Source organism: Cimex lectularius, unplaced genomic scaffold (assembly GCF_000648675.2).
Source record: "Cimex lectularius strain Harlan isolate CLEC.00 unplaced genomic scaffold, Clec_2.1 scaffold75, whole genome shotgun sequence".
NCBI classification, from domain to species: Eukaryota; Metazoa; Arthropoda; class Insecta; order Hemiptera; family Cimicidae; genus Cimex; species Cimex lectularius.
The window spans coordinates 230607-252895 of record NW_019392758.1 but is presented as its reverse complement, the minus strand read 5'-3'; the positions used below and the strand labels follow the sequence as shown (position 1 = coordinate 252895).

The following is a 22289-nucleotide window of genomic DNA, read 5'->3' as shown; positions in this document are numbered from 1 at the left end:
CCTTTACGATCATAAACATTGAAATATACAATTTATGACCTAGCGATGTAGCAAACTAGGTAAAATCAATTTTTTTAAAATAAACAAAATTGATAAATATTCGTTTTTTGCACTTCAAAACATAACTGAATGCATTTTTTTGGGGGGGGAGGTAGGGAAATAAAAGAATTATATATTTTTTCTCAAATTTTTTGCCACCACATGATTCAAATTTTTCAAAATTGGTAAAAATAGCTATAACTTTGAAACGGGTAAAGATCCACCCGAAACTTTAAAGGCCCCTATAATCTACTTGTGTTGGCAAAAACTTTCCTAAATAAAACGATTGAAGAGTTTTGTTTTATTCCATTCTAATTGTTCAAGCTTATGACATAAATTTTTGATTTTATTGAGGGTGAAATTTAAAAAATTCGGCTTTTTAGATGTTTAATCACGTTGGATGTATACAAAATCCAGCTGAATATTATGAATTTTTTATGTAGAACACCGGTCATCGGAAAAAAAATATTGATCCGGAACACGGCGCTTACCATTGCAAGGTCTTGCGGCCCTGCATTTGAACCCGCCGTACTTACAAATGGCCTTTTTTGCAAAAACATCAGCAAACCCGATGGGTGATATGACCTCAAGGGTGCTCTGGGGGGCGACGGTGGTATCAACGGTTAAGACGTTGAAACGGCGCTCAAAACTGTAAGGTAATGGTCTGAGTTCGAATCCAGCGACCCTGAATTCGATTCCCAACGTCGGTTCCCCCCCCCCATATAACCTCGTAGTTTAAACAAATATATATATAAAATCCTGTACTGATCGGTCAGAATAACAGAAAACCTCAAAGAAAGTATAGATTACAACATTTTCAAAACAACCCACAAGTTTTCAAGTCTTCTGTATCCCGTTGGCGGGAAAAAAACTGGTCTCGAGTGCATCAAAACCTATCCTGTTATTACCTGACCGGACTGTTTTCTACCGCTTACCAGACATGATACTTTAATGATGAAAAGGCTTGGATACTTTTGAAACGCGATCCATCCTCCTGTTCATCTCAGGCAGTGAATCAAAATAATATTGACAAAAAAAAATGCCCAAAACGAACAGTTTATTTGGGCATTCTTTACCGGAAGCGTCTTTTTGTTTTTGTAACTCTTTACATCTGTAAACTCGTTTAATACATTCCTGCAAATTTGTTTCCTTACATATTTGTTATATTTGTCTGAAAAGATTCTAAAACTGAGCTGTAAATGAGCAAATGTTCCAAAACGTCAGTATCACCAGTTTTACATAACCGGCATTGATACGTTGGATAATACGTGCTTTTAACCATTTAGAAATAATCAAATTAATTTTGAGCTCGCCAAACGTATTTAGCTAATAAAGTTAATTTATTTATATAAGATTAAATAGAAATAAAGATAAATTTATTTATATATAAGTAAACACAAAATTTGTCTTAAAGCCTACCAAAACACAAAAATTTACCGTGTATTTTGTTTATTATTAGATGTTTCTTTTGCATAGTTTGAAGAATGCCTCAAAATACATTTAAATTTTTTAAAAATGTATAATAACATTTGTAAAGCTTAATAGTATCAGCCAAACCACTAACATTTATATAGTCTGCTTTTATATACGCATCAAGATTTAAATTTTTTTTTTTCGTACTTACAAGTACGTTAATTTAATTAACAATTTCAATTAACTATTCTTTTTATGTGAGGTCTTGGTTAAGATCAAAAAGTCAGTGTCACGAGTGGGATTCGATCCCATGACCTTCGGCTTCGAATCCGCTCATGACACTGACTTTCATCTCAGCCAAAACCTTACATAAAAAGAATAATTAATTGAAAGAAGTAACTTTGTCAATTGAACACTAAAACGAAAATGGATTACTTAACAATATTGATTAAGTACAGCGCTGATTAAGTCGCTAAATAATAAAAGACAATTAAAGACTGTCCAATAAAAATCTAAAATTAATATTAGGTCATCAACCTGTGTTTTTTCTTCACCACAACCATTTTTAAATAGAACGTTGAGTTTCATACTAAAACAGAATATTTTGTTAATATTTAAACAGAATTATTATGTTCAAAGTTAAAAAAAATAGCGATACAGGTAGAATACGTGTCGGAGTTTTCGTTCGAATCGACCGGCAACACCCACGGTAATGACCGAGTCGACGTCTGCCTCAGTTTTATTTAGTACACACACATTTTGGTCGACATCCAACTCAAACCTACGTCATCTTTCCTATGCGCTCTGCTAATCCCGGTTCTTTTGTCAAAGTCGTCTGGAAAGTGTGTCTGTGCGGATGTGACGTGCCCGACGACCTTTGATAAGATCGCATTCGACACATGGTGAGTAAAGTTTCAACGTTCAGCTGTTCAGGGCTTTTCAAAACTTCCGCGACCTTTCTCTTTCAAGATACGCATTTTATCATTTCTTGTTAAAAGGATTTTGTTGAGCAAAATAATTATTGATGTTGAAATAAATAAACAATTAATTAAGGTTTACAGTTGAGATAAAAAAGTCAATGGCACGAGCGGGATTCGAACCCACGATCTTCGACTTGATACGCGCTGCTCAATGCGTAAGATATTAATTGGTCAAGCGGACCACGAACTAGTGAATTTAATAAATAAACAATAGCATAATGGAAACCTCTCAGATGAATTTTTTTACGCCAATCAAAATTTCATTTTAAACCAGTGGCATTTCGGTTTGCTTTTCGTTGTTAAGAAAACAAAATTAACTGCATTTAACCAAAACTGCAGTACTTAATTTACTCAAGTTCAGCAGAATTGTAATAAGAAAACAACAATTGCACCAACACATCACAATTCAAACTATTGTACACCAATAATGTTTATTTTATTTTGCCATATAAAAATAATACGTACACTCAATCAACTACGTTAGCTAAACTTATTGCTTGACTTATTTATCATTTAAGAACATATTTTTTTACTTTGCTTCTACTTTCAAGCCTTTCGTTTAATACCAAGTTGATATTGCTGTAAATTCATATTTGTAATAATATAATACAATGATTCCAAGGATTGTTTTAGACATCTTTCCCTTTTTAGAACGAAAAAACAGTAAACAACTATATTTGGACAAAAGCGCATAATTTAATTTTGTCAAGTTTAGCAAAACCTGATGGAGTAAGAAAACAACTATTACAGCAATAACTTCATTGATTAAATTAGTTTATACCCAATTTTGTTCATTAAACAACATAACAATACTACATACATGCAATCAACTTCGTAACTTGTGCTTATTACGGTCAAACAAGTTATTCACATGTTCATCCATTTACATTCATCACCCTTTTCATTCCACTAATAAAATAAAAATTAATAAAACATAAATAAAAATTCACTTAATTAAGGTTTTTAGTTGTGATAAAAAAAATTCAGTGTCAAGAGCGGGATTCGAACCCACGACCTTCGGCTTGATACGCCTTCTTGAAGTCACGATAGCTCAAGTGGTAGAGTAGCGGCGTATCAAGCGGAAGGTCGTGGGTTCGAATCCCGCTCGTGACACTGACTTTTTTATCTCAACTAAAAACCTTAACTAATTGAATGATATTAATTGGTCAAGCGGACCACGAAAACTAGTGAATTTAATAAATAAAAATAAACATTTTCTCGAGGACTTCAAAGTCTGATCAACCAATATGATTAAATCAGTTTAAACCAAGTTTACTGAATAAAACAGTAAAATAATACATATCATCATCAGATAAAAACTTTGCGATGGTTGATCACAATTAGCTATTTTAATACCACAAACGTTCAGCACAACATGTTTTTTTCGTTGTGTTTCGGCGACGATACAAATGGTACAATAATTTTTAAGTGGGCCAATAATATTTAACCCATTTCGGTAAGCTTTCCTTTTACTACGAAAACAAAACTGCATTTCCCAGCAAAAGTTCAAAGTAATCAGCATCATTTGATTCATTAGAAGTTCGAAATGTCTGATAAAAAAGAGCAAGCAGTATCGGATGAATTTAATCCCAGATCAAATCGACTTAGCCCAATATTTTCGTTACTGGACAGCTTTTTCTAACAATCTTTTGCTAAAGCAGCATTAAAGTCATACATATTACGATAATACAAATAATACTCTTATTCATCGATATACTGGGAATCATATCTGATCATTTTTAGATTAAAAAAAGCAAAAAAACATAAAACATGGCAACAACACAAATTACATACAAACCATCGTCCCTTCTTTTTTTTAAATATTTTATTTATTAGATTATAGAATATGGTTAAAAATGGAATACATATTTTATTAGTAGCTATAATTTTCATAAAAACACTTGAAAATGCAATATAAACCATCAAACTGCTCGTATGGCCAATTTGAAAAAGAAAAATATTGTAAGTTTTTTGATCATTTGTCCGCGAATTCTAACAATCAGGTGGCCTTTCAAAAACAAGAAAATTATTATAGTATAACAAGAATTGAATAAATAAATAAATTTATTTATTTGGAAATAATAATAATCACAAAATACCAAACATTTTACGGTTCAGTTCAAATATTTGTTCAGTAAATAAACATTATATTTTTCAATTGTAAAGCCTTGCTTTAACGCTGATAGAGTAATCGGTTATACAGAAAATTTATCGGTTTTGGTGGAAAGTAAATCAAGAGTATACTTCACAATTCTATTTGTATGTGTATTCTCCTATTAATTTTATCGGATAAAATTTTTATTTACCATTACATCGGAAACTAGTCAGAACGTCGTGTTTACATAAAATTAAAAGGACGTAAATACTTGTTTTATTAGAAGCGATAAATATAAACTTCTCAAATGACAAAATTGTTATGGGATATTTGCTTTTCGTCTTACTAATTTTACCAAACCAATATTATTCAATGAAAGTGACTTATCTGTTTTGCGACTTTTGACGTATGGTAAACTTGAATTTCAAGAAATTACCTAGAAATATGTATAAACGTATTTATCATAGCAACCCATTAAAACCGGCTTTTCAGCATAGTAATCCATTACATTATTTTACGAGATGATTTATTGTGTTAATCTTGTCAAATAGCTGAATTTCTCGTTTAGAATTCAGATAGCCTAAATTTAATTAATATTAAATAGCAGGACTGTGAAACCTCATTGGTTGGCCTGCGAGTTGAACGTTTATTTCACGGCCGAGAAATAACTATTTTAGCAATGTATTAATACATCTAGCAATACTTTTTGTTCAATTATCATGTACTAGGAGAATACGTTACCTTTTCCAACCATTTATTGTTTATTTATTACACTAGTTACATCATAAAAATCTATGAATAACAATTAGGTTTTGTATAATGTTCATATTTTATGATCATTCTGGTGCGTTCGTTAAGTGTCAATATTACGTCTCTTACTGTTTATTTTTATTTAAAAAAATTACTTTTTGGACCGGTTGATGGCCTTCAGAGAAACTGAGCAGGAGACGAGGGATCGTCCTCACCTGATTGAGGATTGGCCGTACGCGGTTGACACATGGACACCTACTTTTGGGCCAAAGAACGCGGAGGTGCCCCTTATGCAGAGAAAGGTTGCTCAATGTGTCCACTTAAGGCGTGTCATGTTTGGCTCCATACAGAGAGCATGTAGGCATGCCGCCGGATTTAAGGTTGGTTCTCGGACCCGGTAGCGAGTTTCAGGGTCCCCTGTTCCGCTTTTTAGGAAAATTGGAAATTTTTTACTGCATATGGCCGTCAAAATATGTTTTGTGTTTCTGTGATTTGTATGAGTGAGTGAATGGAGATATTTATTAGAGTGAATGGGGAGGGGCTGATGATAGAATAGCATCCCCATCGCCCGTCGAGCTGTGTACGTGACTTGGGTCGTTGGCGGAATATTTATAAAAGTACCCCATCACCCCCAATTTATACTAGTGTATTGTATGCAGGTTGATGGAGGAATATTGAGTACTACGTCTACTAAATAAAATGAATGCAATGTATAGGTCTGAATGTATTTATTTGTGTGAGCGCATATTGAGCGTGTGTTGTATTTTTCATGCGCTCGGGCCTGAAATGACCAAGATGTCGGATGTCCCTTAAAAAAATAAAATAACTAACTAATGAACTTTTGGTATAATTGTTGTAAAGAAAACATCCCAAAATATCATGCTCCTTTGTGAGGGTTTTTGTTTATATTTCCCCTTTCTTTAGTAATTAACCGCTCAATTTGGCACGATACCATTTGAAAGATAAGAAGAAAACCTGGTTTGGAATCTAACTATTACAGTATTATTTATCGATTCCATTTGAAAGATAAGAAAAAAACCTCGTTTGGAATCTAACTATTACAGTATTATTTATCATAATATTTTTTGTTCAATTATCACATACTATGAATATATGTTACCTTTTACAACCTTTATTATAAATTTAATTACATTAGTTAGATCAAAAAAATGTATTATCTATAATTAATTTATGTATAGTGCTCATATGTTATGATCATTTCAGAGTGTTCGTTAAGTGTAAATATTACGTCTTTTATATAGCTCTTGTAATAAAAGCTTACTCGGTTTTATTTTTACAAGAATGTGCTTTTTGTGTCATATTATTGTGAAGAATCATCCTAAAATCTCATGCTGCCGTGTGATGGGTTTTGTTTATATTTTCCCTTTTTGTTAGTAATAAACCGTTCGATTGGGCACGATACCATCTGAAAGATAAGAAGAAAACCTGGTTGGGAAACTCTTAAATGGTCTATCGGATAACTTCGACCCTGTAAATCGGATGTCATGAGATTCCCTTTGTGGCACCTCCTCGGAGAGGAACCTTTCAGAAATTCTACCCTAACGAACTCAAAGACTTAGCCCAACGGAAATTTGAGCCGTTTGCAATAAAGACTGCGAACTCATTAATAATTATATTAACCTTTAAGCCTTCTAAATGCTGACGTACGCTGTCATGTTACAGAATTTTTTACATTGCTCAAAAGAACAAAAAAGTTTTATCACTGCCATGTAGTACCACTCATAATAAAAACTGTTCTTACGATAAATTTTTACCGATTTAAATCCAGATTTTTTTTTCAACATTATCAACTTTTTCAAAAGTTTATAAAACAGAGATATGCACCATCTTAATGAAAGAAAATCGTGAAGTGTTGAATAATTGTTGCATCATTATCTTGATTGTAGTAAATATTTGTTGTATAAATTATTTGTTTGCCAGTGATTTATTCATTATTTGGGGCGATACACAAAGAAGCTTAGGACCCGAGTCAGTAATAAGATAAGANATGTTTTAATGCTATTAATATACGTCATTTAATTCCGATACATATAGAATGGATAGATAGATTGATTATGTGGAATCTTTGACCGCTCTTTCTCCCTGGTATCTAAATTATCTACCGGCGATAAGATAAAAACCGGAGCGTTTTTTACATGGAAATTATCTTCAATTCTACTCAGAACAAATATCGGGTGAAGTGTAATTGACTTTCTTTGGTCATGTGTAATTTTTGGCTTAGAATGTTGCTTTAAATACGTTGATGTTTGATGAAAACATGCCACTCGTCCAAATTTAACAATACGCCTTTCATCCTCCGTCTAAATATAAGAATTCTTGTATAGATTTGGCAAAGCAATTTTTCATCTAGACGCAAATTATTCAGTACAAGATATAATTCAATTATTTAGAGTATCGTCGTAGAAATTTTTTCGAATTGGACGCATTAAAACATTTGGCATAGGTACATCACTTGTGACTCGAGGTTAAAACTCGTTTTCTATTAATAAATTACAGAAAACGATACTGTTTAACGAACCCTCGTTGATAAAGTAAAAATATTCTTATTATAGTTTTAGTTAGAAATATAAAAAATAATTTACGCTATAACTTTTTTCTAGAAAAAAATTAATTACATGAATAAATCATGTTTTTATTTAATTAATTACATTATTGCCTGATGAAACTATGAATTTGAGTTAACTAGAGCATCATAGCATATATTTATTTGTCAAACAATCAGCTAAGGGATCAAACAATAAGTATTTAAGTTATCAGTATCTTGTGCGCCTTCTTCCTGGAGTTGGAAGTACTGGGGATTTACTTACCACAAGCCGAGCTTTGAATCGAGTTTGGCACCTCGGTATGCTGTCTATGCTTCAGTGCAATCTTCCTTTCATCTACTATCTCATACTTCACAGCTACCTCACTGACAGGTCTTTCCGAGCTGTTGAAGGCAATTCCTCTCCTCATTGGCGCGGTAACCTACGTAGTGTTGCTGGTTGGCTCACTTTTTGCGGGAGAATCTGGAGAATCGTTAATGGTGTTGATGGTGGTGATGCTCCTAAGGTGGTTCCCTTTCTTTGGAATGTTCCGAATTGGAGCTTAAAAAACTTTAGCCTCTTTCATGTACCTTGTAGAACTAGTTATGGGCCTTCCGGTCGTATTTCTCGCCTAGCTCGAATTCTCAGTGGTTCATCAAACATTGGCGATCCATTTTTTCATAGTCGCAATATGTACAAACTATTAATTTATTGTTGGTAAACTCATTCAGCAGGCCAAGTTGGCCATTAGTATACATTATGCTGTGAACACTTGGTATAGTCCATTCACTAACGGCAAAAAGGATGGAAAATTCAAAAGGCGGGGTTGAGATGGGAATTAGTGTTCGACGAGTGGATCGAAGTCACGATAGCTCAAGTGGTAGAGTAGCGGCGTAACTAGCCGAAGGTCGTGGGTTCAAATCCCGCTCTGACACTGACTTTTTTTATCTCAACTAAAAAACTTAGTGTAGTGTGTGGCCAGAACGCTACCCTGAGAAACACCAACGTGGATAGGGAAAAACGGCCTTCGATGACTATGAAAAATCGGTCAGTGAGGTAACTGTGCAGTATCAAAAGGTGGATTGAAGTATGCCCTTGGGCATGAACAGCAAGCCCGTGCCAAACTCGATACATTAAATCTAAATTTACTTTTATGTGTAGTTTTTAAATTTCTGTTTTATATGCTATAATGGATGTCTTATTTTGAGAATGTATCCTGTTTAAATTTTGTACAAATAAATAATCATACCTTACTCGGCCATGGGAAGTATGTGACTTGAAGATCTGGTAGAGGAAAAAACAAAGTACGATTATATGCCGAGCTTTCGGCCTTTTTATAAATGTTTATATTTATGTATATATGTAAATGTTTATATTTTATGATAAAGTCCTTAAATAAATGTACAAGTCTGTGGGTTCCTATATAGTGATACTATTTATGTAATATGTACATTTTAACTTATTTCTATGTGTAAATATTTAGGCTGTGAGGATGGCCTTATAAGGCCAAAAGCTCAGCAAGTAGTTTGTTTTTTTCTTCATACCTTGAGCAGGAACCAGATTTTCAAGTCATAAAAATTAAGGACAATAGTTGAAGTGACAAAATACAAATTTATTTAATAAATGTAACAACGTTTATTTTATTTTTAATGGAATTTTTATTTTTTATTTTATACCATAAACCTTTAGCTTAAACTAAAATAGAACTTTTAATAGATTTTTGTTAAATTTCTTATCATTCAAGATAGGAAGAAAAACTTTGAACATGTCCATTTGATTCTCTTTTTCATCATGGAACTGTCGTCGGTCAAAACTATTGCAAACTTGGATATGTTCGACAACCACTTCGGCGAGAATATTGATTTTGTCCCTATTGTTCCCTGCTCACTGTCTGGGGTCAGAACGTTACATTTTTCTAATCGGAATACAATAGGCCTGGAGTGACAAAGCGATAGAAGGTTTTTCGCCGTTATCCCGATACACCAGGAGAATAAGGGAAAAACCTCTCTGGGTTAAGGTTTATCTCCAGCATTGGAAAGCCGTTCTTTCCCTATACATTACGAATTGAGATGCCACCGATAATAAATACTTCTTCCACTCGACGCCCGCTTAGGCGAATTTAAATTTACATAGCTTTTACTCTGTTTCGGCGACCCGCTTTCTATTTAAAGTGATTTTTTCTCTGTTCGAATACCGGCGGCTTGGAATACGAAAGAAAAATTAATTCTTAACTTTAATTGAGTTTACGCCCTTCGTATTCTTTGCCACACAGAGAATGAAGTAAATAAAAATTATATAATCAAAATTGATTAATAGAACGATGCCATATCAAAAACATAATCGATATGTTCAACGGTCCCAGAATTAAAAAGCACCAAAACAATTTGGATATTTAAATTATCTATTTAAAAAAATGGGAAAATTAATGGTGACTCTTTATATTCATTAACATAAATACATAGATCACTATTTTTCCTGGTCCGCATGACCAATTAATAACAGCCAATTAATAAGGTTTTAAGTTGAGATAAAAAAGTCAGTGTCACGAGCGAGATTCGACCCACGACCTTCGGCTTGATACGCCCCTTGAATCCCAGTCGTGACACTGACTTTTTTATCTCAACATAAAACCTTAATTAATTGGATGATATTAATTGGTCAAGCGGACCACGAAAAATAGTGAATTTAATGAATAAAAATGAAGTATACTTCACTAAAGCTCTCCGTGGCCATTTCACTTGTCGCCGAGAATCAAATAGATTACACGACATTTGAAAAATGGCAAAAAGGAGGGAAAATTAAAAAAGGTCGGGTTGAGATGGAAGTTAGTCCCGAGGGATCGAAGTCACCATAGCTCAAGTGGTAGAGTAGCGGCGTATCAAACCGAACGTCGTGGGTTCGAATCCCGCTCGTGACACTGACTTTTTTATCTCAACTAAAAACCTTAATTAATTGGATAAATACATAGTATAAAAAGTTCAAAAAAACATTTTATACTATTCGGCATGATCACAAACCTTGTAAATTTATAAGTATTTTATAATCTAATAGATAGCTCCAAACAAGTTTCAAATAGTTTTATGCCAATTATTTCTTTACACTATTAAAGTAATAATAAAAAGAAATTTAAAAATGTCTTCTAGCCATTATTTATACAGCAACTTCCTATGTGCTTAGTTGTTTTTCATGACATATTGCAGTAATTTTTAAATAATCGTTTAAAAAAAATGAAAAACTCTATTTCGAAGAATTATTTTCTTCCTATAGGAGAACCCATGTATGCTCCAAATTACATAAAACACCATTTCTACTTTTTATGACAGTGTAGAAATTATCACGAAAAAATGTTTCACATATGCGGTGGAATCGTTAATTTTGTCATTACAGAACTGATTAAAAATACATGCAGTAAATAGTAGTTCTTCTGGAGTAAGTCAAGCGTGAGTATTGAGTCTAATTTTATTTTTATGACTCATCAATAAATAGCATATGGTAAATCAGCTCATAAAGCAAAATAACTTTTTGTACAATCTATGTAAGACTATGATTATTTGGAGATCTGGTCACCAGACCGCATATGACGATCTGCAAATAGTCATTACTTAACGGTCACTAAATACCACACATTTATAAGACTGTGTTAATATGAAAAGCGGGGTCCGAGTTGTATGACATTTATCTCACTCATGTCATTCTTATGGACAAAATTCCCATGGCTAAATCCCCAATTTAATATAAATTTTTTGAAAAATTACTTCGACAAATGTGAACTACTCACAAGTGAACCTAGACAAATCTAAAATTTTTATTCTTGTTTTATATAGTTCAGCTTTAAAGAGGGACCAGGGAGGTGACCGGAAAGGCATAGTTATAGTTCAAAAACAAACAACCTAGATAATAAAAAAATTTAACACCAAAGTAAATCAATAAAAAAATTATGTTGTGTTTAGAAGTGAAGGCAAGCTGATTTCAAATTTTTTTTTGTTACACTTGAAAATGACCCTCAGTAATGTTTGGGTGGGTTTCCTTGCGCAAAACATGATCCTTCCCTATAAAACATTTAATCTTTTTTACCTCTGTGGTTAGATCTATCACCTGCTGTAATGCATAAAGTTGGGTTATGTATATTTTATATTAAAAAAAAGCAATTAAAGTCTTTCATAATGGATTGTTTCCTCGCCTAACAAGAATGAATTTTGTCTATGTGTTTTTTTACTGATGTTTGTTTGTCACATCTATAACGTAATTTACACGTTATGTTAAAATCATGAAAAGTGGATTTATAACCAACATGAATAAAACTAGTTTTTAATTAATTAATATGTAGTTGTTTATCCCAAAAATACCGTAGTATTCCCATTATTATTGTAAAAATAATTTAGCAATATAATTCTCAATGTGGAAGTTGTCTACTTTCTATGAGTAGACTCAATATTTTTTTATGAGAGTTCTATGTTTTATTTCATATGCTACAAATAACAATAATTATCTGTTATTTATTAACTTAAACCTACTTTCGAATGATTCATTTTTAAGAAAACTTGATGATAAAAGCATTGTATTCTACTTGTACTTTAACCAAGATAAGTATAACTAACATTACGTTCCACAAGTAAAGCAGCAAGTATACATTTTTGATGTATCATAGATTTACCTTAATATTCAAGAAGAGTGAGCTCATAAATCTAGGAAAGACTTTGTTTTTAATATTTTGAAAAAAAAAAGTTAAATTTGATCTAGGTGCTGAAAACAGTATACTTGACTACATGATATACATTTGTCATACAAAGCTGTACTCACAACTGAGCATTTTAGTTATCTACAAAAATTAAATATAGATTTGAAAAGTCTATTTTTAAGGGTCTCTTGTTTCCCACCGGGGTCGATTCCAGCGTTCCATCTTTTTAAAAAATGGAATTATAAAACGAAATAAAAAAAATAAGAAAAGAACATTTCCCAGAAAAATTAATAGAAACGACTATACATTTAATTAAGATTACTTTGATTAATATACTTGAACTTTTTTAATTGTCTAGAGTCTAGACGTTTAAATTGAGTTTGACAATCTGGATATACATGAGTACATTTAAATTTTAAATGTGTAGTATTTAGTGGCCGTGTATCTCACGATATCCAAATAATCATTAAATTTTTAAATTGAAAAAAAGTCATGAAAGTTACCTATTTTACTTTCCGCTACTTCGAGAGCAAATCAAAATAAAAGCTGCAATTATTATTGCAATAAAAAAAAAAGATTGGTTCATTATGGGTGTGCAGCAAGACCTGGAAGTATCCTCCTCCCCTTAAAAATCATTAGGGCAATGTTTTAAACTATTGAAAAGTTTTGGTTTCCATATTTCAATTTTAAAAACTAACTTTAAAATTTAACTTTAAAAATTAAAAACTAAAACTAAAAATTGAATTTAGTTATTAATCTTAGCTAGTTTGATAGAAATGTCTTTCTTTACAATGCACTCCCTATAGCTTTAAATTTTCAAGACTCTTTTACACTCTCTGATCCAAAATCATATGAACTTCAGCGTTTTTACGTATTAAAATGTTTCAATTATTTATTTACAAACATACAATATAGAATGGCGGACCTAAGTTGAAATATTTATGTAAACAAATAAACTCATTAAAGATGATCGAGACTACAGCACTGGCTGGATTCGCTTCACATGGTAGACTTGGAAATGTTCTTACCATTAGAAATAAACGAGACAATTATAATTAAGCCAATAACCATAAAAAAATGACTGAATTTAATAATAAACTTTTTTTACTGGCTTATTTCAAAAAGACTGTAATAGATATTCAAATCCCGACCATAGACACGTACATTTAATTAATTCAAGTTTTTTAACCTTAGCCAAAAAAAAATTAGCTGTAAAAGTATATTTACAATGTTTCTTAATATAGTGTTACTTATTCTTGCGTAAATGAGTCATAAACATTAATTATCTTTATCTATAAAATTTGCAGAGAGCCCCTGCGTTAAATAATTAGCTGTCAGATTCTCGTCTCTTTCAGAAAACGATGTTTTTTTTAAATAAGATTACCTACAAAATCATATATCGAATAACTCATTAACGATGAAAAGAATTAGTGTTTACCAAACAAAAAATAGGTAACATTTCAGTTTATTTTGAATGTAAATGGTTCGAAAGTTGATCATTTAAATTCCACCATCTGCAAACTCAATTAAATATCCATCGGAATTAATCATTTTTAAATCCCATTGTTTTGTTATTATGACATAATGGTCTTAGAATGCTGGCTTACTTTTCTACATTAAAAAATCATTAAAGATTAAGGTATGCTAATTTCTTCTAGACAGTAGTTTAGAAACATTTTACACAAGATTTCGTTTTATCTCTATGCTTCTGCTTAGTTATGAATTATTATAGATTACTGTTTTCAGTTAAAACTTATCTCGATACACTAAGAAATAAAAAAAATTCTCTTCAGTTTATCCGAATGATAAATTTTTGGATCTCTTCAACCTGCATAATTTAAATAACACAATTCTTCATATTTTGACCGTTAAATATGAAGACGATAAATAAATTCTATTTATAGTTAACAGTTTACCCTATCCCAGCGAGACCCCAGTGTTTGATGTAAACTGGTACTGCCCGATCCCAGCCATTTACCTTTGTCAAGGTTAGTTTACAAGCTGTTTCGTCAACAAACGGAATGAATGATTTCGCAAACAACCGCGGAAGGTTTTTTTTTCCTTGAATGCCGCGAAAGAAAGAAATGTTTCTGCCATAGAGCTCCCGCACATAAAAATGTACTCAAATTGTGTAAATTTTGCATGCACCGTGATAGACTAGTGCTGCCAAATCACAGATACAAAGTGCTATATTTATTTACAATTTTTCCAATACTGCAAAATAAGGTGTTTATGTCTATACATTGGATTAACTTCAGCAATACACTTGTTTATCGAACTATTTATCGATATACAATAATAAATTTATGTATTGGTATATTCGTCCGTATTTATGTTACATATTTATATCAAATTCTCACTCTTCCTCTCTCTCTCTTTATCTCTCTCAATATTTTTCTCTCAGCGTTTCTCTTTTTCAATTTCGCTCCATTTTTTCTTTTTTTTCTTTCTCTCTTTTTATTTCACTCCATCACTTTCTCTCTCTATTTTCTTTCTCTACCTTTCTCTCTTTCTCCTTTGCTACCTCTCTTTCCCTCACTCTCTTTCTGTCAATCTGTACAGGATGTTCGGCTACTGATGTTACAAACTTTGTCCGTAGTTTCTGCATCCAAAATAGAACCAAAAAGTTCTAAGTAACTATGTCCTGCATCTCAACAGTTCCAGAATTATTAAACTTTTTCTGATTTTTTTAAGATTTCACGGCCTTCTTTCAAATTAATAATGACAACTAAAAAGGTTTTGAACACGTCCGTTGATATCAATGAAAACTGCGCTAAATTTCAAATGAGGTGTGATCAATACTAAACTTGTAAACTTCCGTGAAATAAGCGTTTTAGTAGCGAGAACTTTGAAAAATAATTTTGTTGATTTTAAACTACTATTTCCAAACCTAGAGACCAGCAGGTTTCAGAAAACGTACGCCATTTAATATCCTTTTTAGTGGAGTAATTGCTTTTTTACTTACTGTTTTCAAAGATGAAGAAATTCAGGGAAGATAGGAAAAAACCGTAGCTGACGGATTGGTAAGGTGGAAAATTAAAAAAAAAATTAAGGAAATTTTGAATGAATTTATTAAACTTTTTTTTTAATTTGGGTTCGAAACAGAAATAGTGCAAGTGTTTACTTATTTACCAACGCGACTGCAACTGTGATTAAAGAATTATTGTATTATTATTCTCATTATTATTATTTTATGTTTTGCGAGTTTAATGCGACAGTAGCGCGTCGCAAATGTATTGCTGATGGTGGAGAGCATTTCGAATCAAAATTATCCTTCAACCACGATTTTTTCTTTTTCTTCAATAATTTTGATTTCTTTGAAAAAGGTAATTGAAAAAGCAATTGCACCACTAAAAAAGATATTAAATATAGTACGTTTTCTGGTTTTATGAAATTTGCTGGTCTCTAGGTTTGAAAATAGTAGAAGAATCGACATGGTGTTTTTCAACGTTGAAAAAAAAATATTTTTCAAGATTCTCGCTACTAAAACGCTAATTTCACGAAGTTTACAAGTTTAGTGTTGATACCATCTCATTTGAAATTGAATATAGTTTTCAATGGTATCAACGGATTTGTCCAAAACCTTTTAGTTTGGAGTTATCAATTGTTTATTTGAAGCAAGGTCGTGAAAACATAAAAATCAGAAAACGTGAAATAACTCCTAAACTGTAGAGATTCTAACCATATTTAATTAGGACTTAGGAAGTAGAATCTACTGGCAAAGTTTGTCGTAGGAATAGCCGAACACCCTGTAACCTGTCTAGTCTACCTTTTCCTCTCTTTTCCGAGTTTTTTATACGACAGCTCGTTCCCGGCCCAAATTTGCGAGATTTTAAATAAAACGAAATTTATTCATTCAATCCTCCTCGCTTTCTNCTCTCTCTCTCTCTCTCTCTCTCTCTCGTCATTTTTTAAATATTTTCATAAACTATTTTTATGACACTTTCAATTATATTATATATACACTGATTGTGTTTATTTTACACAGTATGAATTTCTAATTTGATGTGTTCCTCCGGAGATTGGGTAAAATAGCTTTCCAACAAACATTTGCTTCAAGTTCATTATATTAACCAATTAGCGTTATTTGGCAACGAAAATTGCTAATTTTATTATGGTATTATAAATTATATCACAAGTTATTTTAAAGTAGTTGTAGGCACTAACTAAGGGAATTCGTCGTATTTTTATTTTCTTCGGCCAGACCGACAATTAATTTTCTTGTGTAAAGCAATATCGTTAGATTCGCGTAAATGTCAGAAAAGAAAAATAATAAGAAGGAATTGTTTTTCAAGACGAATGCGTTTTCTTCTTTGTAACCTTTGTAGACGTATACATTTAAGTCAAAAGGTTCGGGAAGAATGAAAACGCCTTGTAATATTTTGTTTTGAAATGTTGAAATTGGCCCGAAGCGAGAAATTATGTAGAATTAGGTTTGCACTTTCCCATTTTGCTAACGATCTAATTTGTCAGATGGAAGAGGGTAATATTCACGAAAGTATAAGTGGATTCATTAGTGCCCATCGCAGGTAGTGTCGCATCTAGAAAATGAGAGGGCTAATTTTGACACCTTAGGAGTAAAATGAAATCGTACAAATCGAAAATCTTTTCCTTCGACATGAAGTTTAATGAAACTCACATTAAGAGAAGTTGTGTTGTAATATTGAAGGTTAAACCACGTTAAACATTTAAACATTAAATTCGTTTATCAAATTTAAAAAGAAATGTAAGAAGTTGTAACTACTCTTATATAAATGGTTCAATATATTATTTTCATTGATAGAGAAAATTCAAAACTGGTACTTTTAACAATTAAAATCAAAGAAATTAAACATATTATTTATAAACTTTACTGTATCAAAAGCTGAAGTTAAAAATATTACACACAATTTTTTTCAATGCGTAATTAATCAATCAATTAACAGACTCATTACCCAAAATATTTACTAAATTGTTCACCCCCCATTTGTAATCGAAGAAATTTTCCCCTTTATCATCAACACTTTCATCCATTATGTCACGTCTCTAATAACAGCTCTTCTGGATTTTCGTTTTTTTAATGATGCACAAAACTATTCTTCGGGTTATGGTACTGAACAGGACTGGTTTTCCTATGGAGCATAACTTTTTCATGGGGGCAATTGCGTGGGATATGCTCAATTGTCTCTGCCTGGTCTAGACGTAGTCGACATTAGTATTCTGTTTATAGCCCCATGGTTTACTAGAGTCCCATAAATATTCCTCAGATATATAAATATACCTTACGTGTATTATTAGTTAGAATTAATGACTCCTTCCTAATTCCCCATTCGGTTGTTTTTGAGAGTTGTCTGTGTTCTTGTCTGTCGTCTGGCATACGTTTCTACTTTTTCGTTGGTTTTTTAGTCGTTTGTTTTTGTTAGTAACCCAAGAATATTTTTAACGTGGCTATTATTTACAAAATGGATTTCGGCTTATGAGTTATTCCGTTGCTCCCTTTAAGTAATTATAGTTGCTGACTTTATAACCTGAAATGCTCTCATGACAGTGGGTACACCTTAGGGTCAGGCAGTTTGTACAACCCAATTATATAAGACAAACTTTTAACTGATCTCGTAGGCTGGGAGAGCCTACAGAGCTGTCTGGCTATCTGAGTTTATTATTGTTGCGTGAGGTGTTTGTTATTCACTTCAAATACACATATTTTTATGGCTAGTAATTCTAGTAATTCAGAGTAAAAGTTGGCTGGTTGGACCGAGGTTTTACCTTTCCATTTTTCTCTCTTTTCAGTAATTTTGAATGGTTTATAAAGGTTCAGTATTTTTTCTGATAGGCCAGAGATAGTTTTAGCCATGTCGGGTATACCAAGTTCGTATAAAATTTTGGTATGGCCAGCATTTGTTTGATGCTTTCTTTTAATTGTTCGATGAATTCTCAACTCAATGTATTTTTTTCTTATCGGCCTGCAGTATCCTTGATTTCTTGTTGGACGTTATATTTCTTTGGAATAAATCATCACAAACAAGAACATTCAACTCCTCAAACCTTTTAAATATAGGTACGGATGGCAGCTCGAGAATATTTTCTATTTTGGCTGTGTGTGTTCGGAGGAGTGGTACTAAGTTATTACTATTATTTGAACGTTTTGTATAATTCCCCTGTCTTTTTTTTGTTATATTTTTGGTCACCATATATCACTTACATATGTGATCATGGGTACGAACATCATATAACTATAACGTAGGACCTAGCCCCATGATCTATCATTGGCACATTAAACCTTTGATGCTCAGTCATTTTTGACCTTTAAAGCATAGTATCTTTAAAAAAAAAGTTCGGTATACTAACAATGGCGGTCTACAATTTTCTTTCAGTTTTATTTACAAAGCACCTATGGATAAGTACATACTATCCAAATTTACCAATCCAATTTTCCAAGTAAATAAAGAACCTCATTTCCGTTAAATTTTGATCTAAGATTTTCTTTTCAGAGTTAACTGAAACTACTTGGTACAGCTGCAAAAGCATCAAAATTGAATAAAACGATAACATTTTACTTTCTTTTTCTATTTTCTTCGTGAGAGTACATTTTGTATTTTAATAGAGTTTTTTCACTCAAAAATGCATTAACAATAACTAGGTTCAAGTATTCTCCGGAAAATAAACTGTCAGGGAAACATTATTCTTTTTAAAAAGGGGCTAACTTTCTCAAATTTGTTAAATAAATGTCATAAAAAGACTATAAATGTTTTCTATTTGTCCTATTTCAATTTTGAAAAACGATTTCAACTGATGTACAATAAATAAGGGTTTACGTGCGAAATTTGACGTTTTTATGTTTCCAAACTACAATTCTATATTATATAAATGCAATATAAATAATATGTATGCATATGATTAAAAATTTTCTTCTACAAATTTACAATTCGTTCCACGTTCAATGATTTGTAACGCCTTTTGCACTTTGAGGTCAGCTTAGAAAATTTGCATACTAATTTTCCGGTCAATTTCCCTTTCAAGGGGTGCGGATGATTTGTTTTCGCCTTCGGGAGCCTCAGGGATTTTATTCTCTCCTGAAATAAGGTGGCTATGTATTTTCAAAACCACCTTATAACGTTCACCTTATAACAACGATAAAAGAACTGATGCAGTTTCAAGTTTTTTTTCTAGCATTCTTAAAAGCAAAATGAAACACAAAATTATCTGCAATTTGAGCTTAAATTTTTAATAAACGTATCAAATAATATTCAAGTAAACTTAAATTTGTATATAGTATAATATTGTATTTAATATGGACGTGCCATATTTAACAAGAATTTAGTAAGAAATTTGAATTAATTAATAGGAAAATATTTGAAGCATATAAATTAAAATCTGTTATGATTCAAACCTACTTTCTGCCAGATGTACGGCTTAGAGTTGAGCTTAAGAGGGGGACCCGGTGACCCACATATTCCAGACAAGTTCGTCCTAGACGTTCCATGATTATAATCCAGAACAAATGTGAATCACCACTTCAAACGGCTTGGTCCGTTTCTTTTCCCATGAATAAAGCGACAAAACATCACAAATTTCACTCACAAAGTAGTCAGTCGATAATTTCAGCAAGTACAGCACATAATCCCATGGTGATTTTTCAATTAATATTGTCTTGTTTAATTATTCAGAAATCGTGAGATGCGGTCTGGTGGCACTGTGAACACGACACGCAAGATTGGCACAATTACACAGAAGACAAACACTTCGAGCCCTGAAGATGATCTCAATAAAGATCGAAACGTTGGCACGATAAAGAAAATGTTTTTCTGAAACCTACATCATACCAGACCGCATTTTACGATTTCTGAATAATTATCGATTAACGGTCACTAATCACCACACATTGTCTTGTTTCTTTTGTAATATTGTCGAATATTTCAATACATTATATTTTAGCATAGAGTTGATACTACTATTTTTTCCAATGTTTCCATTTCCTACTTTTCGTCTTCATAAAACTATCCATTTCTTGTACTAGTAATTACAACGAAGGTGATGTGTAGGTATACTTATAATTTATTCTTATTCGATAAATTGTAATTAAATTAACAAATATATTCATGTTAGTTGGATAAAACCAAATAGAAAATACAAACAGTAAACAAAAAATATGAGTCTTCATTTTAATAACGGATTTACTTAAGAATAATAAATATAAAGATTACACATTTTGTAAACAAACGCGTTTTCTCGACTTTTTTCAATTTTATTCCTGTTGTTGTCTTGTTTGTAAAAAGCTGTCAATTGGTCAGCATCCACTTTGCCCGATTTCTCAACCTTTTTCGAGTTATTTGCGATTGTTGAGCAAAATACGTGGCCCTTTACGTACTCATGATAGAAAATTGATCACTCTTTCTCCCAATTTTCAAGAGAGCATAAATTTTGAATCTCCATGTTTTCGCAAATTTTACGCTCTACAACTTTTGTTCACAGGACTTTTTCAAAATAGTGAACAGAAAAGCGACCATTCTTACATTTTTGTGTGAAAAAAACTAATTAAAATTTCCTATCGATTGCTATTGGGCGCCGCTCAAGGACGATTTCCTGTTTTGATTTCCGATTTGAAGTTTTCGTAAAAAGAGCTATTAATATGTTCCCGAATGTTTACATTTAGTGATGAATAACTGAAGCTATGAAAATATTTAAAAAATCATCTTGTTCAGCGTAAAACTTACTTATAATATGAGACCTAACGAAGATCTGTGGCTTAAAAGGCTGAAAAAATATGCGTTTCCCATGTTGCCCATTTTTTCGTGCAAAACCCAGATGTCGGTTTTTTTTCATGGGGAGTGAAATGTATTAACGAAAATAATCCAACATGTATCATCCTGAGCGAATTCTCAGATTTTTCTGATTGTTTCAGTATTTATATATTTTAGTAGGAACTCCATTATATGTAATACAACTGAGGTTTATATTAATTGTCGAACTGCTTAATTAAATACAATAGAATTTAATAGAATATAAATTATACCTCAATTCTGAGAATGCATGATTAACTATAGACAATTCAACAACTTATCCCAACAACTGCAATATAATATAATCAGGCAATTATATGCAATATAATTACTATTAGGCGATTAGATTATTTATGTCGTCAGAATTGGGAACAACGTTTTTTACCAATTGTGTCTAACTAGTGGATGGAAGGACGATGGTAGGAAAAACTGTACGTTTTGTGGGTGCGCCGTCTGAATTACAGGTAAATTTAAGCATCAATCAGAAGTAGTGACGATGGATAGAACTATAATCTCAACTAATATTCCAAGAGACTTTTAGGCTTTAGAACAAAAAGATTTTTGAGTCTGTTTTTCTTTAAACCGTTGCCAATGGCTATGAAAGGGCAATTATCCTTATGAAACACGCTGAAATAAAAAAGAGGAAATTGTTGGCCCAGTTCATCCGGAGAGCAGAAAAAAGGGGGTTTACCTGCCCCAGGGGTGTAACCGTGATAACACCAAACAACCCTTAGCTTCCCCCGAGCTAACATTTGCAATCACCCTTTATTGGAGGACGGCGGACGTCCTCCGCTTTTAAAAAAAGAACAGGTTCAAAAAACGCCGGCCGTCAAGGAATTACCTGTCGGCATGTTTACGTATCGTGTCAAGGGCGCCGTTGTATGAGAGCCGGTCTAGAGCGCGCTGCACAAAAGCTGCATGACTATCCAACAGACTCTTGACAGTACACGGCAATACGTAGTTCTGTTCAGTGGTCTTCCGTCGGATTAACAATTGGTGGCCCGGTGAGTGAGCGTTTTGTAATTATAAAGA

At 32.4% G+C, this 22289-nt stretch overlaps 1 protein-coding gene across 4 annotated transcripts in view; it reads left to right on the top strand.

The window, feature by feature from the left end:
- The first annotated feature begins 2314 nt into the window (after positions 1 to 2314).
- The window catches only part of LOC106661079 (pyruvate carboxylase, mitochondrial), a 53682-nt gene continuing 33707 nt past the window's right edge, over positions 2315 to 22289 (top strand). For 3 of the 4 annotated variants that reach the window (XM_014384229.2, XM_014384228.2, XM_024227347.1), the window contains exon 1: positions 22180 to 22261. The gene's annotated coding sequence lies outside the window, so the exon portion shown is untranslated. Of the gene's footprint in view, positions 2355 to 22179; positions 22262 to 22289 lie in introns of those variants that run through there. The other variant, XM_024227346.1, reaches the window with a different exon arrangement.